Raw genomic sequence first — 15,330 nt, 5'->3', positions numbered from 1 at the left:
CCGTAAAATCCCAGCAATAACGTGACTTAGTGTCTGTTGTCACCCATCAGCTCCACCTTTACTCGCACGCGAAGCTCCAGACATGCGCAGTGGTTTCCTCTGAGCGTCAGTAATATAATAGCGCTGCATAAATCATAAGATATGGCGACATGTAAAATCAGCAGCAGACGGTGGGACTTCGTCCAATTTTTAACGTCACTTGGAAGGAAAGCTTAAATAAAGGTAAGATCTGTGGACGTGATGCTAACAAAGCTAGCTGTACAGAGACATGTTGCATCTATGATGACTGACATGTCGCAGATATGGGACAACGCTGTGACCAAAGTGCAATAAAGTGCATAGTGACGCTATGCAGTGGTAGAGAAAGTACTCAAAAAATGTACTTAAGTAAAAGTACAAATACACAGACAAAAATGTACTTAAGTAAAAGTCAAAGTACCACATTAACATTTTACTTAAGTAAAAGTAAAAAAGTACTGGCTTTTAAAAATACTTAAGTATTAAAAGTAAAAGTACTTGCTGAATGCATTACCTAATCACTAATATCATTAAGTGTACCGATCGTATTTAATTTCAATACATCAATAATGTGCCATTTTAATGAACAGCCACAGATAAAGCATGTTTTTATTGTATTTACTCTGTAACATAGTTTAGACTTAGATATGTGATTCTATGCATCATAATTTCAGGGATGGAAACATCTCGTCTCCTGTCCTAACATAACATGAACTTCACTTTTTTTGCCACACATTTATTTTGAAAGAAATCCAACTGGCAGAGGAGGACATGGAACCAAGGAGCCACGTAGCAGAGTTGTAGTCTGGACCACTGAACCCAAGACCAAATCAAAACCAGCACCCCGTGCTACATGACAATAACATTAAATTTACCTATCAAAACTGCTTCTCAAATTGATCTGAAAGATTCACTTTCCCACCTAGATATTAAATACTTAGAGCTGAAATAAATGTAACCAGTATCAATTCAAACTCTTCTTCATTCTGTTTTGCTTCCATCTCTGTGCCACAATACACAGAGGTCTCCTGCCATCCCTAAAAAAATAACACCCTGGGCGGTTGCCCATATTGCCAATGTCAGAAATTGCACCATTAAACATAGCAATTAACAACGCTCAACTATGAACACTGAATCACATATCTAAGTCTAAACTATGTTACAGAGTAAACTTAATAAAAACATGCTTTATCTGTGGCATATGATCATATGATCGGGACACTTAATGATATTAGTGATTAGGTAATGCATTCAGCAAGTACTTTTACTTTTAATACTTAAGTATTTTTAAAAACCAGTACTTTTTTACTTTTACTTAAGTAAAATGTTAATGTGGTACTTTGACTTTTACTTGAGTACATTTTTTTCTGTGTATTTGTACTTTTACTTAAGTACATTTTTTGAGTACTTTCTCCACCACTGTCTTTCTGGCCCCAGCGAACATTCTGGAATGCACATCCTACTTTAGCTTTTCAAAATAAGAGTCGTAGTAACAAAAACTGTGCATAATACAAAATAAAACATGTAAACTAAAACTATGGCAGTAAAATAAAATATATCAACATTCTAAAATAAAACATACAGAAAGCCCTAACAAACCTTTTAAAGTAGGAAGTATTTATGCATCTACTGTTAATCTAAAACAGTAAATACATAAAGAACAAATATATGATTTGTTTTTTAAATGATTATCTGTATTATTTTGGCTGATATTATTATTCATTAAATAAGCAAGTAATCAAACTAATACATTCTACTAAAAGCAAAATAAGAAACTTAATCATAGCAACATGTTACCGTATCAGGATCTGCTGTGTTCCTCTCCTGATCTATTCTGTCTGGTTTCACACTGAGCCACGATGGACACTTTTTTTTTTTAATTGCCTGTGTTCATCCTCACTAACATTATTCAGTACTAATGTACCTAATAAAAGTCCTTGTGAATGTATGGCTCTGAGCCTAAAATGGAACCCTGAGGGGCCCGAATGATGCACTAATTGTTGCTAATTTTGTGATTTTTGTAAATTAACTTTTTGTCATACCTATTCTGTCGTTTTTCTTATTTATTCAGATTTTTAGATGTTCACATACAAATGCATACTTACTTTATTTTATCCTTATTTGCTGGTTTATCCAAATATTTATATTGTCATGTCTGAACTTGATGTGGTGCCCAAAGAACCAAATTCTTAGAATAATAATGTACACATGCACTCTTATCTGCATTTATTTACACAATTGGTGAGGGGTAAGCTAACTGCAGTGTTATTTTGATCTATTATAAAACCTTGTATAAACTGTGTGCTTGGTTCAGGAGCACACAGGGAGGGTTCTGGATACTGCCAGGTAAAAATAAATCATTATATGGTCACCAAGTCATGTACTTCAGTCAGTGTTTGTCAAAATTCCCATTGATAAAAAAACACTTTACATTTTCACATAAGTGGAGTTTATAGATGGAAAGTCTACAGGGAACAAAAGGATAAAATAGTCAAAACAAAGACATAAAAGGGAGTTAAAGATCACAAGAAGTTAGGAAATAAGATGACAATTTTCCAGAAATCCTGGCAGGATGTGCTGAGAGGCACATCCTGGTTCCTCCCTATGTGGCAGTGAGTCAGCCACGCAGCTGTTCACTCTGCTGGCAAACAGCCAGTCCTCTGCACACACCTTATTTTTCTCAAGAAAAAAAGACTGGAAATATTTCAGTTGCAGGGACTGTGAAGCTTTCCTCCTATCCCAGGCAGTGTGAGGGAACCTTCCACACACAGAGGAAAGTTTGATCGTACTCTTGACATGCAGCTTCAAGACGTCACATCTTCATTTCTGGACCTCACCTGGAGTACTAGCACCTCCTGTCTGGTCAGGAAGGCCCACCAGTGTCTCTACTTCCTCAGGAAGCTACAGAGAGCTGGACTTGGGAACTCAGTCCTGAGGAGCTTCTATCGCTGTGTGGTGGAGAGCATTCTCTGCACCTGCATCACCGTGTGGCACAGCAGATGCACTGCTGCTGAGAGGACGGCTCTGTAGAGGGTGGTTAAGGCTGTACAGAGGACTGTGGGGAGCAGCCTTTCCTCCATGATAGACCTCCACACATCAAGGTGCAGGAGGAATGTGGTCTGCATCATGAAGGACTCCACCCATCCTGCACACAGGCTGTTCCAGCTGCTCCCCTCAGGCAGGAGGCTGAGGAACATCCAGAACAAAACCACCAGGCTGAGGAACATCCAGAACAAAACCACCAGGCTGAGGAACATCCAGAACAAAACCACCAGGCTGAGGAACATCCAGAACAAAACCACCAGGCTGAGGAACATCCAGAACAAAACCACCAGGCTGAGGAACAGTTTCTTCCCTTCAGCCATCAGCAGCTTCTCCATATAGATTATAGATTAGCTACACACAGACTACACATATCTCTTAAATTTCTTTATTGTTCATCTGTTTATTTAATTATTTATCTGCTTATTTTTTTAGTGTAGTGGATTCCTTGATCTGAGACTCAAGTACAAATTTCGTACCACAAACTATCAAGGAAGTATGACAATAAAAAAATCCTGTTAATTATTGAACCCTTGAATCCTAATTTATTGATGTGGATCTGTGTATATATGTCTGAACAAGTGAATACAGCCACTCTGTATAATGGCTGTTTTCAAACCAAAGCACCTTTCTCTTTAGTTGAAACCATTATCCACATCCAAGGGAATCTACTGGCTTACGTTGATGCTCATCAATTGCTGTCTAACTAAAAGTGGTTGGAGAGTGCCATCTTTCTGTTTTCAGTGTAAAAAAAAAGGCAGCAAATTTTGTGTCCAGCCTTTACCTGTCCAAACATAGGCTGTTTTGTAGAGATTAGCTTTGCTATTAGTCCCAGATTATCCCTATTATTTACCAAGCCAGTCACACCAACAGGGAATTTGCAAAGCCCATCAGGCGCCGCCCTGGCAGGAGGAAATAAGAACAATAAGAAAAAAATATCAGGTAAGGAGAGGGGGAAATTTTTTAAAAATAATTAGACCAAATTTCCCCCCTGGTTAATTTAACATTTGTCTTTCATAAATTTTATTTGTTGTTGGCTTTCAGGGCCCTGTGATGGACTGGTGACCTGTCCATGGTGAACCCTGCCTCTCATCTGATGACTGCTGGAGATAGGCACCACCAGCCCCCCTCACCATCCTACAAGGATCAGTGTGTTCAGATCATGGATGGAAAGATTTTAAGGTAGTTTGTCTCCTTAAGTCCACACTTCAAACAGCTTCACAGTTAATGCCAACATCAACTGATTCTATGACATTACTGACTTTTTCTACTTCTAACATAAACAGACAAAGAAGACACCCAGAAATGTTTTTCCACCCCAGGCATCTGGTCCCAATCATCATCAGTTCTTATGATGTCACATACATGGCGAGTCCACAACGTCTTAAAATTGTAAGTATTATTTTTTTATTTGCCACTTTTTTGTTCTCTTTAAAATACAAATACTTTCTATGTTTAATTGCTCTATTGTTCTTTTTTGTAGGTTTCTGTAAGGTGCAGTGAACGGGAATGTTCTGTTGTTGATGCTCACTGTTCTCAGGAAGGAGAAATGTCACTTTGTCTGGAATATTGTGTCATTGTATTAAAACAATACTCTGTCCTTGGTGAAATATTTTTCACAATTCCTCTAAAACAGGGGTGTCCAAAGTGGGTCCTGGAGGCCCGGCGTCCTGCATGTTTTAGTTCTCTCCCTGGTTTTATACACCTGCATCAAATGATGGCTCATTAGAGGCCTAAGCAGAACACTGACTTGCTGAGGTTGTTACAACCACTAAGGAGAGAATAAAACATGCAGGATGCCGGACAGACTTTGGGTATCAGAGCTGGGTATCAGCAGACGTCTGACCGCTGATACCCAGCGGTCAGACGTCCTGATATCACCATCTCCAACATCTCAAGAAACCTACGAGTTTCCTCCAGACACCCAGACATGAATGTCTAGATTCGCTTTGTTGGTGTGTCATAATTTTTTTGTTATGATTTTTCCCGGTGTACTTGTGTTCAGTTTATGTTGAGTTAATTTAAGAAGATCGGGCTAATATTTTTTATGTAGCGTAGTCCGAGTTTTGTTAGTGGACATTGGGGTTATTTCATTATAATAAAGTAAACTAATTAAGTTTTCTAGTGTTATAATTTACAGTATTAATGCTGATGTGTGTTCTGATATGTCCTCTTAAAGGCAAACCGTCGTACGAAATGGATGAGCTCAGTCCAGACTGGGGTCCAACGCTAAACATGGGTCACTGCGAGGTCAACGCCACAACATCGGACCGACATATGCGTCATTTAAAGAGGCGATACAGCAGCACAGTTGAAGGCCAGGCAGCAAAGACCATAGTAGAAAAACAAGAAGGGGAGCAAGTTATAGAGACTGCATCAGAAACACCAGAAGAGGTCAATGAAAACACAGTAGAGGAGGTAATGGAAGAGGAGCGAGTTGAAGAGGCTGTGGAGGAAACTCCAGGAGAGGAGCTCAGCAAGGCTGTCGAGTCTGAAGAGGAACATGAACTAGCATCAAAAAGTAGAATGTCACTTGTGTGAAGAGAGAAGAGAAGAAATAAATCGCCTGTTACAGGAGAACAGGAAGCTAAGGTCAGAGCTGAATAAAAAACAGCTGGACACAGATTTTTTTAAGGATGACACAAAAAAAGTAAAATATTATACAGGACTTCCTTGCTTTGTCATTTTATTATCATTGTTTAACACTGTTAGGCCTTTTCTGTCAGTATCAAAAAAACTTCCACAGTTTCAAATGGTTGTACTCACACTAATGCGTCTAAGACTCGATCTACCTGTTCAGCATCTTTGCCATCTTTTCAATGTCTCACATAAAACTCTGTCTTTGCTGACACCCTTGATGTGTTGTATGCACACCTTAAGCCTTAAGCCCATGGTAAACTGGCCTGAGAGGCTCAGTTTACAAGCCACAATGCCTCCTCAGTTTTTGGAAACATTTGGAAAACATGTAGCAATTATTGTTGACTGTTTTGAAATAGCCACAGAAAAACCCTCTAATAAAAGCACGTGCACAATCCTTCTCCCGGTACAAAGGCAGACACACTATGAAATATCTTATTGGAATAACACCACTGTTACGACTGGCTCAATGTCATAACAAAAACGGGAGACCATGCAGGGGTTAAAGTGTAGAAAAATGAATATTTATTAACAAAAACAACAATGGATTGTGGATATCAGTGGTGTAATGCAAATGCTTGGATGTGTTGTATGAGTGCATATGGAAGAGTTGAAGTGCCAAAACAAAGACAAACTCAAATGTGCAAAAAGGAGGGGAGCCGAGGCCTGGCAACAGAACACCATAAGCGGCAGAGTGGACGCTGAAGGCGACCCAGAAGATGGACAGCCAGGTTTAAGTACTCTGCGTTCCCAATCAACCTGATCAGCAGCACCTGTAAAGGGGAGGAGCACAAGGACAGACAAAAGCAACACCTGCAGCCCAGCCCTTAAGGCCCAGGGCCGTAACAACCACAGGGTCGATTTCTTTTATTTCTAAGGGATGGGGTGGACGTACTTCAGACAAGCACATTACAGAACTGTGGCCTTCTCTCCAATTTATTACATTGTGTTAGCGGACAGAGGCTTTGATAATAGAGACAGCATAGGAATGATGTGTGCTGAGTTCAAAATGCCATCATTCACTAAAGGGAGATGTCAGCTGGATGCTAAAGATGTTAAAGACACGCGAGCTTTAGCTCACCTCACAATTCATGTGGAAAGAGTGATTGGCTGCATGAGGAACAAATACAAACTGTTACACAGAACTGTACCAATTAGGTTGCTGCTTACATTGAGGGTGAAGAGGTGACACTTCTTGACAAGATTGTGTGTGTGTGTGTGTGTGTGTGTGTGTGTGTGTGTGTGTGTGTGTGTGTGTGTGTGTGTGTGTGTGTGTGTGTGCTGCAGCTTGGTGAACATGTGTTCTAGTGTGGTTATAAAACCTAAAGCAAATGAAACCTGAACATGTTGATATGAAACTCCAATGCTGCACTGATAATAATTAAAATGCAGATTGGAAAAAGATTTTCTGCACTCATTCTTTTGAAGTATTTGTAGTCAGGACTGTTTTACGTAAAATGTAGATAAAAAAAATAAAATTGTATTGTTCCATTCATGATTGTGTTGAAATATTTGTACAGTTACTTAAGTACAATTTTCGTGTATCTGTACTTTACTTAAGTAGATTTAATAATGGATACTTTCTACTTTTACTCCACTACATTTTACACTAAGTATCTGTACTTTCTACTTCACTACATTTCTACAAAACTGTCGCGTTACTCGTTACATCCAAGTCTCGTTGCTCTTTTCTTCCGTTAAAATGTGAAGTTCAGGGATTTAAGGTGGCGCCGTGAAATCCGAGCAATAACGTGACTTAGTGTCTGTTGTCACCCATCGGCTCCACCTTTACTCGCACGCGGAGCTCCAGACATGCGCAGTAGTTTCCTCTGAGCGTCAGTAATATAATAGCGCTGCATAAATCATAAGATATGGCGACATGTAAAATCAGCAGCGCTTCGCTTTCACAGACGGTGGGACTTCGTCCAATTTTTAACGTCACTTGGAAGGAAAGTTTAAAGAAAGGTAAGATCTGTGGAGGTGATGCTAACAAAGCTAGCTGTACAGAGAGACATGTTGCATCTGTGTTGAAAAAAAAGTTGTCACTCATGCGCTGAATTACTGTGTGGAGGTTTTGACTGAGGTGACGCAAATATGGGACAACGCTGTGACCAAAGTGCAATATAGTAATATGACATTCAGGAACGACCTGATTCTTCTGGACGGATCTTGACTAAAGTCCTATAGTGCTGAAGCCTCACTGAAAGCCGTTCTTTGTTCTTGTAATGCTCTGCGTACACTGCAGTAGCTATTTTATTTCATTGAAATATCTTTATATTGGCGAATAAATAAAACAAGAACGTAAGAACACAGAGCATGCTCATTGCTCTTTGTTTTCGTCACCTGTCATGGTGGCAGACGTTGCAGCAGGAGGGAGGATGAGAACAGTCACGGTGCTCCTCCTGCTTGGTTACTTCTTGCTTATTGGGCCTTGGACAGTGTTCATAGTTGAGCGTTGTTAATTGCTATGTTTAATGGTGCAATTTCTGACATTGGCAATATGGGCAACCGCCCAGGGTGTTATTTTTTTAGGGATGGCAGGAGACCTCTGTGTATTGTGGCACAGAGATGAAAGCAAAACAGAATGAAGAAGAGTTTGAATTGATACTGGTTACATTTATTTCAGCTCTAAGTATTTCATATCTATGTGTTTTTATGGGAAAGTGGATCTTTCAGATCAATTTGAGAAGCAATTTTGATAGGTAAATTTAATGTTATTGTCATGTAGCACGGGGTACTGGTTTTGATTTGGTCTTGGGTTCAGTGGTCCAGACTACAACTCTGCTACGTGGCTCCTTGGTTCCATGTCCTCCTCTGCCAGTTGGATTTCTTTCAAAATAAATGTGTGGCAAAAAAAGTGAAGTTCATGTTATGTTAGGACAGGAGACAAGATGTTTCCATCCCTGAAATTATGATGCATAGAATCACATATCTAAGTCTAAACTATGTTACAGAGTAAATACAATAAAAACATGCTTTATCTGTGGCTGTTCATTAAAATGGCACATTACTGATGTATTAAAATTAAATACGATCGGTTCACTTAATGATATTAGTGATTAGGTAATGCATTCAGCGAGTACTTTTACTTTTAATACTTAAGTATTTTTAAAAACCAGTACTTTTTTACTTTTACTTAAGTAAAATGTTAATGTGGTACTTTGACTTTTACTTAAGTACATTTTTGTCTGTGTATTTGTACTTTTACTTAAGTAAATTTTTTGAGTACTTTCTCCACTACTGGTTAGCACTGGTTGAAATTAAACATTTCAGAGTAAACAATAAAGGTGACAAGTTAATATTGTGAAATAGTCACATTTTAGATAAATATTTGTTTTATTTGACATATTTCAGTTAAGAAGTGAACATGTAATGAAATAGATCCTGGCCTAGCATTTCATGTAAGTGAACATTACAGGTAACAAATGTGTCGACCATCTGAGGTAATAAATTTTATTGAAAAATTGCTACACTCCTCACTGCTGCTTCCACCTTAAAAAGTAGGGCACCTATATGGGTGCAGGTCTCTGCTCCCCCTGCCAGGCAGGTGCAATGTGAACAGTCAGCAGTGCCAGAGTTGCTCAGGATGACCCATGGAGTTAACAGTGGCTCATTGGGTCTCTGAGTGCATAACCTGCAAACACACAACTGAAATGAATGAAATATATATACAAGTGAACCTAGAACTAATTGTACTATCTATTATTCCAATCAACATTTTACTATTGAAGAATAACCATGACATTGTAATTTCAAAGAGGTTATGAGTTACAAAGCGAGAAGTGCTGGTGTATCTAGCAGCTGCATATTTAGGTTTATATTGTACATACTTCAGATGTTATTTGCCTTTTTATAACTGTATTTTCTTTAATTGTACATGTGTAAATGACAAGTTAGTTCTCTAGGTCTTTCTATCTTATTAGACAAGCTGAAAGGAAGTAAAAATGCAGTGGAATTGCCGACATTTAATTCAAACTTGGAGCTTCGCAAATCAGTTAGTACTTTAATAATAACACATTTACACTTTTTAGTACTCATACCAAGAAACATTCTGATTGACTGTAAAATAATGTACTTTAAGAATGTATATAAAATTAAGCAGCTCAGAGCTTACCGTTGTTCGAACCACAACGTCGCAATCCGGGGGGTAAAATGTCCAAATCAGGTACCCGCCATTCGTAAACTGGACATGTGCCTCAACTGATTCGCGGTGTAAGCACTGACACCACAGACCAGGTACGCAAACATGTCTGGGAATGTCAAATGAGGTCAATGATCAGGGTTTCTGCTCCAACTTTTTATCTCCAACGGGTCGTTATGTCCAATTTTCGCTATTTTTTCCGTGTAGCGTTTCTTGGCTTCTGGGAGAAGCTTTTTGCGATATAGCCCACTTTGTTTCAAACTGCTTTTCAGCATTGTGGAAGAGGAGAATACAGTGGAGCTATAAAGGTTGAAAAAGGTTATTATTTTGGAGAAAATCTCATCAACATCAATATTTCCACTAAATAAGAGGGGAAAAAATTGTTTGATAAAGAAAAAGCCTTTCAGCCCAACAGAACCAAACTATTTTTTATATTAGACAATTAATTTAATTTCACATAATTATCGCGATAGAAGCCATATGTTTGTTTAATACTTAATGAAACATATTTACCGTGTTTCATGTTTGTTTTAAATTACGTATATTCACAAAGAAAGAAATAATTAGTTCAAGTTTGTCGTTTATTGAACGTTCAGAAACTACAGCGGCTGTGATGAGCCAAGACAACGGTAAAACAACCTGAACAAGTGATCAACTCTAAACCACTTACACTTTTTTACTCTCCGGGTTCACACTGCAGCCTGAAGTGACCCAATTCCGAGTTTTTTACCGGGGTCATTCACACTGCCAGTAAATGCAACCTGTATGTGTCCTGCAGTCTGAACGGGCAAACAACCTGAAAGTGTCCCGCATGCGCAGTAGAGGGCGCCATAGCGTCAGCGTTCTCAGTGTTCTGCCAACCGCCATAAGAAGAAGAGCTCAGTGTTTGTGGAAGTAAACATGGAGGCTAACGGTGGAGCTTAGCTTATATATTTGAAGTTGTTGTCCAACCGGAGCAGCATATTAACAACTTAATCCTCATATAGTCCGTCATGGTTGTTGTTTTTCTTCCCACTTGCGCGTATCAGGATGCAGAATAGTGAGATTTGTTGAGAATCAGTGACGTTCAATTCGGATAAATGCGGCCTGAGCGTTAGGTCGCATTTGAATCGGATACGTATCGGATATGGTCGCATTCGAAAGGAATCCGACCTGTGTTGTTCAGACTGTCATAATAGGATCAGATACAGGTCGCATTACATCAAAAAAATTGGAATTGGGTCACTTCAGGCTGCAGTGTGAACACAGCCTCCATCTCTCTGTCATTTAAGCACACCTGTTGCCATGGCAACCGCCTGCGCTCCACAAGCCGACCAGAGATTACGTTAAAAACATAACATTTAGTCTGTTTCGATATTAGGTTTTCAGGCTTGATATTTATTTTGCGATCATTAATAAGCCTCATGAACACAGTGGTGGTTGATTAGTTCATTTTAAACTCCTGCTCTGTTAGATAATTTGGTTATGGAACCAAAACGCACATAATTGCGCAACACCTTGTTGAAACAATAAATACTGAGATTATTATTGTTGTTGGGTCATTAATTTGAACACGTTTTGTTGATTTTTTTGTTGTTCTTTAATAAAGTTTATGAACGTTTTGATAAGCCAGCCAGAGGAGGACGTGCTGGTCCTCCTCTGGCTGGAGGACAGTTCAGAAACGATATGAAATGAGAAAAAAGTTATTTATTAACTGATTAAGTCGTGTTTTAGATTGTTCTTGAAAATCTAATCAGTCACGGCCAGTGGCGGTGCCAGAGCGGGGGTAAGGGGGGCCAGTGCCCCCCCTGTCATCTGATTGGCCCCCCTAGATGACTGACATGTAACAGCACCAGGTTATTCCTGTACATTATTTGGAATCATTCTAAGCCAACCTAATATCTAAAGAAGAAAACCAATAATAAATATATGAAAAGAAAATGTATAAAACTTTATTTAAGTCCATGTGATGACATAAATAAATAGATTTAGATCAGGCGCGATACCAGCCTCCTTTATACTCATAACAAGCTGATATTCTTCTCCTGGATGTTTCAGTTATGCTGCTGTGGTGCAACTCAAAGGCTAAAGCACTTCACACCTGGTGGTGATGGTAAAACACCAATAAGTTATTTATTGATCCTCCGCAAAAAGAAAAAAAACCGAAGAGGGGCCGACAATGTTCGTGGTTTGGAGCAGAGGTGGCGGTGGAGTTTTTTCGTTGTCCGTCAAAGAAAAAAATCATTTTATTTCCAATTTGTAGTCATCCAACAAAACATTTAGTATTTCCCTGCGAGAACGTTTTTGAAATCAGGTAACATTTCACGAAATGACGTGATTAGAAGACGGCAGAACTCTGATCGGTTCCTGATCCCGCATCACTTCCCTCAGCAGGAGAAAAAACCCGCAGAAGCAGATCAGCTGCTGGACGCTCCAAAGTCTCTGGTCCGTTAAAGCGACCAGATCACAGATGATTCTCTGACAGATATTGTTCTTATAATGATTAATAATGAGCTCCACGATGTTCTCTGTGAGTAAAGTTGAAACTGTCTGTGCACCAAGTGGTCAGCTGATCACAGTCTGGACAGAAGACGAGGCTGAGGAGGGAATCTGACATATTAACTAGGTTAAGTTTTTACTGGTTTTGTTTTTAAAACACCATTAACTAAACAGTGTAACTATATATTGTATATTTGGCGTTTGTCATGTCATGTGTGATTAATTGGAGCGTAACCGTGGAGCATTTAAGCGCATTTATTGTCCAGCGCTCTGCGCTTGTTTCTGCCTAACGAATCTGCACTTTCATTTCTTTCCTCTCTCAACAATCAGCTGTTATTCCTCTACATAAACTACAATAAGTAGATTATAACATTCTCTTTAGGTTTTCTCTGTGTGCTCCAAACTCATTAACTGTAAACTCATTAGAACCCTGAACCACCATCAGGCAAATAGTTCTGGTCCGACCCGAAATATTGTTACCTGTCAAATGACCTGTCCAATCAGAGCTTCCTAACCAAGGTGTCCATAACTCTTCAACACGCTGTCAGCTCCCGGTCAGAAAGACGCATTTAGTTCAGTGTCCATGAGATGATATTCAGAAAGGATCTTTTATTTGATTGATTTTAGTTTCCTCTGTGATGAACTCTATGCTAAAGTCCATCATGTCTCCATGTGCTCCAGTCAAAGGTGTTAATTATAACATGTCAAATGACAGAGGGGCTTAAAAAATAACCAAATATTCAGTTTGGTTATTTTTTACGGTTATTTTTTTATTGGTCACGGCTAATTGAACTAACTGCTGCACAGTGAACCCATTGATTTTTTACAGTAGACAGCCGCTCCTCTCTCTTGCAGGTACTGCGTACCCCCACTAAATCTTTTAGGGGTAGCAGTACCTGCCGTACCCCCTTACTTTCACCTCTGGATATAGGCAGTAAAAAATAGGTTTAAACATATTTTAGCCTTTCATATGGAGTTACTCTTACAACCAGTAGAAGTTTGAAGCAGATTTGACCAAAGTCATATGAATGAGCTGAAAAAAAAGTACTGTACTCCAGATACAATATGATTATCTACTCAGGTGCAGCTCAGGTTCAGTCAATTATTTAACAAGAACTCTGTCATTTAGTTTTAAATGACCAAGTTTTATGTAAAAGAGTACAGAACTGTTACATAAAAAAGAGTTCTGTACTCTTTAAATATGAAAAAGTCATATTTAGTGAATTGGATGTTGAGTCTTCAATAAGAAGAGTTGATTAGTTGATAGTTATGTTAAAGCTTTGCCACTAGATGGTGGCAAAGAAAAAGACTATATCTGCTAAATGGAGCTAATTTATCTATTAAAAATAGCACCTCATGTCATGGTTATGGTGTTAATTTAGATAGAAAAAAGTGTCTAACTCACAGGCAGGCAATCCTTTCTGAAAAATATAACATTAAATATAACTTAATGAGACAAGATTACAGGCCTGATGGCGCTCATGTGAACTAAAGACATTATTTCAGAGGAGTCCAGGAGTTGATCTCGGCTGCCTGTGCTTTGTTTTACCACATTACTTCCTCACTATTAGATTAGCACAGATTAGACTAAATGGGGATTAACAGATACATTTAACAGGAGTGAACCTGATGAGGCCTCTGAAGCATTTCTGAGCTGGGAGGGTTGAGGAGGCAGGGGGTTTGAAATCAGTTCATTGTAAAAGGTCCATTTGATTCATTAGTGTTTGCCCAAAGACATTTTAATTATTAGCACTTTTAGTGGTAATAATATATAGTATAGTGACCTACTTCCTTTGATTAGCCAGTGGCCTACTACTGATGACCCAGAATACTGAAAGTAGTAAAGATCCATCATTCTCAGCTGTGTTATGATTCTGTGTTCTGAATTTAAGGCAGCTTTCCACAAAATTGTTAGACCAAGCTTCATGTACTCTTGGCATCAAACTGAACTATTGGTTTACTCATGGTGGTGCTGGTTGCTGTAAAAGAGGAGAAAAGGTGCTGAAACCACTGTTTTCAAATTGGTATCGGCCAGAAAACTGCAATCAGTGCAGCCCAACGTAAGATGGAATGCATACACACATGTTTGTGACCATTTATGTATTTTTTGGACCACTTTTTTCAGTAACAAGTAATCTAACGTGTTATTTCAAATCCAGTAGTCAGATTAGTTACTTATTGAAATCACTTTGCGTTACTATATTATTTTGTAATTTAATGCCATATTTGGTTACCTGACTCTGGTGCACTCAGCACTCAGCTCAGCGGATATGACATGTAATAGTATTTCCTCTGTGCGTCTTGGGGAGTGATGCCGTTTCTACGACAGTATCAGCAGCGACAGAAAACGAAGGAACGGAGGGAGGAAATCGATGAGCATCTCGTTGTTGGAAAAACAGAAACTATTTTGAGTTTCTGTCGCCAAGTCCGATTATTATAAGCGGTTTTTGGATTGTTTTGTTTCTGAAGTCGCTTGCAAATTTAACGAATCACGGGTTGCGCTTTTTGGGCTCGTTTTTGAACGTAAAGTTATTCATTTGCGCTTGGAAATAAATAGAGACTCATAATTAATCCCAGAATTTGTCTGTCATCCAGGTCGTTTAGGTCAGACTCTCCCTGTCCATCATTTCCCGGATGATCCGTCCCGCTGTGTTTCTGTTAATGTGAAATTAATATATTTGCTGTGAATGACGTCGAGCTTCGCGTTGCGCTCCAAAACTACAAACATCGAGACTAATATGAACAGTGAAAACAGCCACGAATGAACGTGTCTGTAAAGTTGTGCAACTAAACGCCATTATAATTATTAATATTAAGATTAGTGTCACAAATCTGTGCAGGAGGATATCTGAGTTGTGGAGCTGCAGCAGCAGCTCTGTGCGCTGCGCTGTGACGGCAAACGCAGGGCGGTAATGCAGAATCTGGAGGCTGGGGCAGGGAGGGGGCCTTTAAAATCCTTCTTAGAGTTTTCCAGACAATAGTGGAACACACAAAAACATGCACAAATTACTAAA

General features: G+C 39.1%; 1 pseudogene across 1 annotated transcript; it reads left to right on the top strand.

Moving 5' to 3' along the window:
* The first annotated feature begins 3,107 nt into the window (after nt 1-3,107).
* Nucleotides 3,108-7,234, top strand: LOC145548605 (uncharacterized; annotated as a pseudogene). The gene is made up of 5 exons (XR_014084623.1): nt 3,108-4,242; nt 4,347-4,452; nt 4,544-6,185; nt 6,349-6,391; nt 6,576-7,234. The product of XR_014084623.1 is annotated as an uncharacterized LOC145548605 (transcript).
* Nucleotides 7,235-15,330: the final 8,096 nt, after the last annotated feature.

This window comes from Poecilia reticulata, chromosome 18 (assembly GCF_904066995.2).
Source record: "Poecilia reticulata chromosome 18, P_reticulata-male-v2, whole genome shotgun sequence".
Taxonomy (NCBI): Eukaryota; Metazoa; Chordata; class Actinopteri; order Cyprinodontiformes; family Poeciliidae; genus Poecilia; species Poecilia reticulata.
This window is presented reverse-complemented; position numbering and strand designations above follow the sequence as displayed.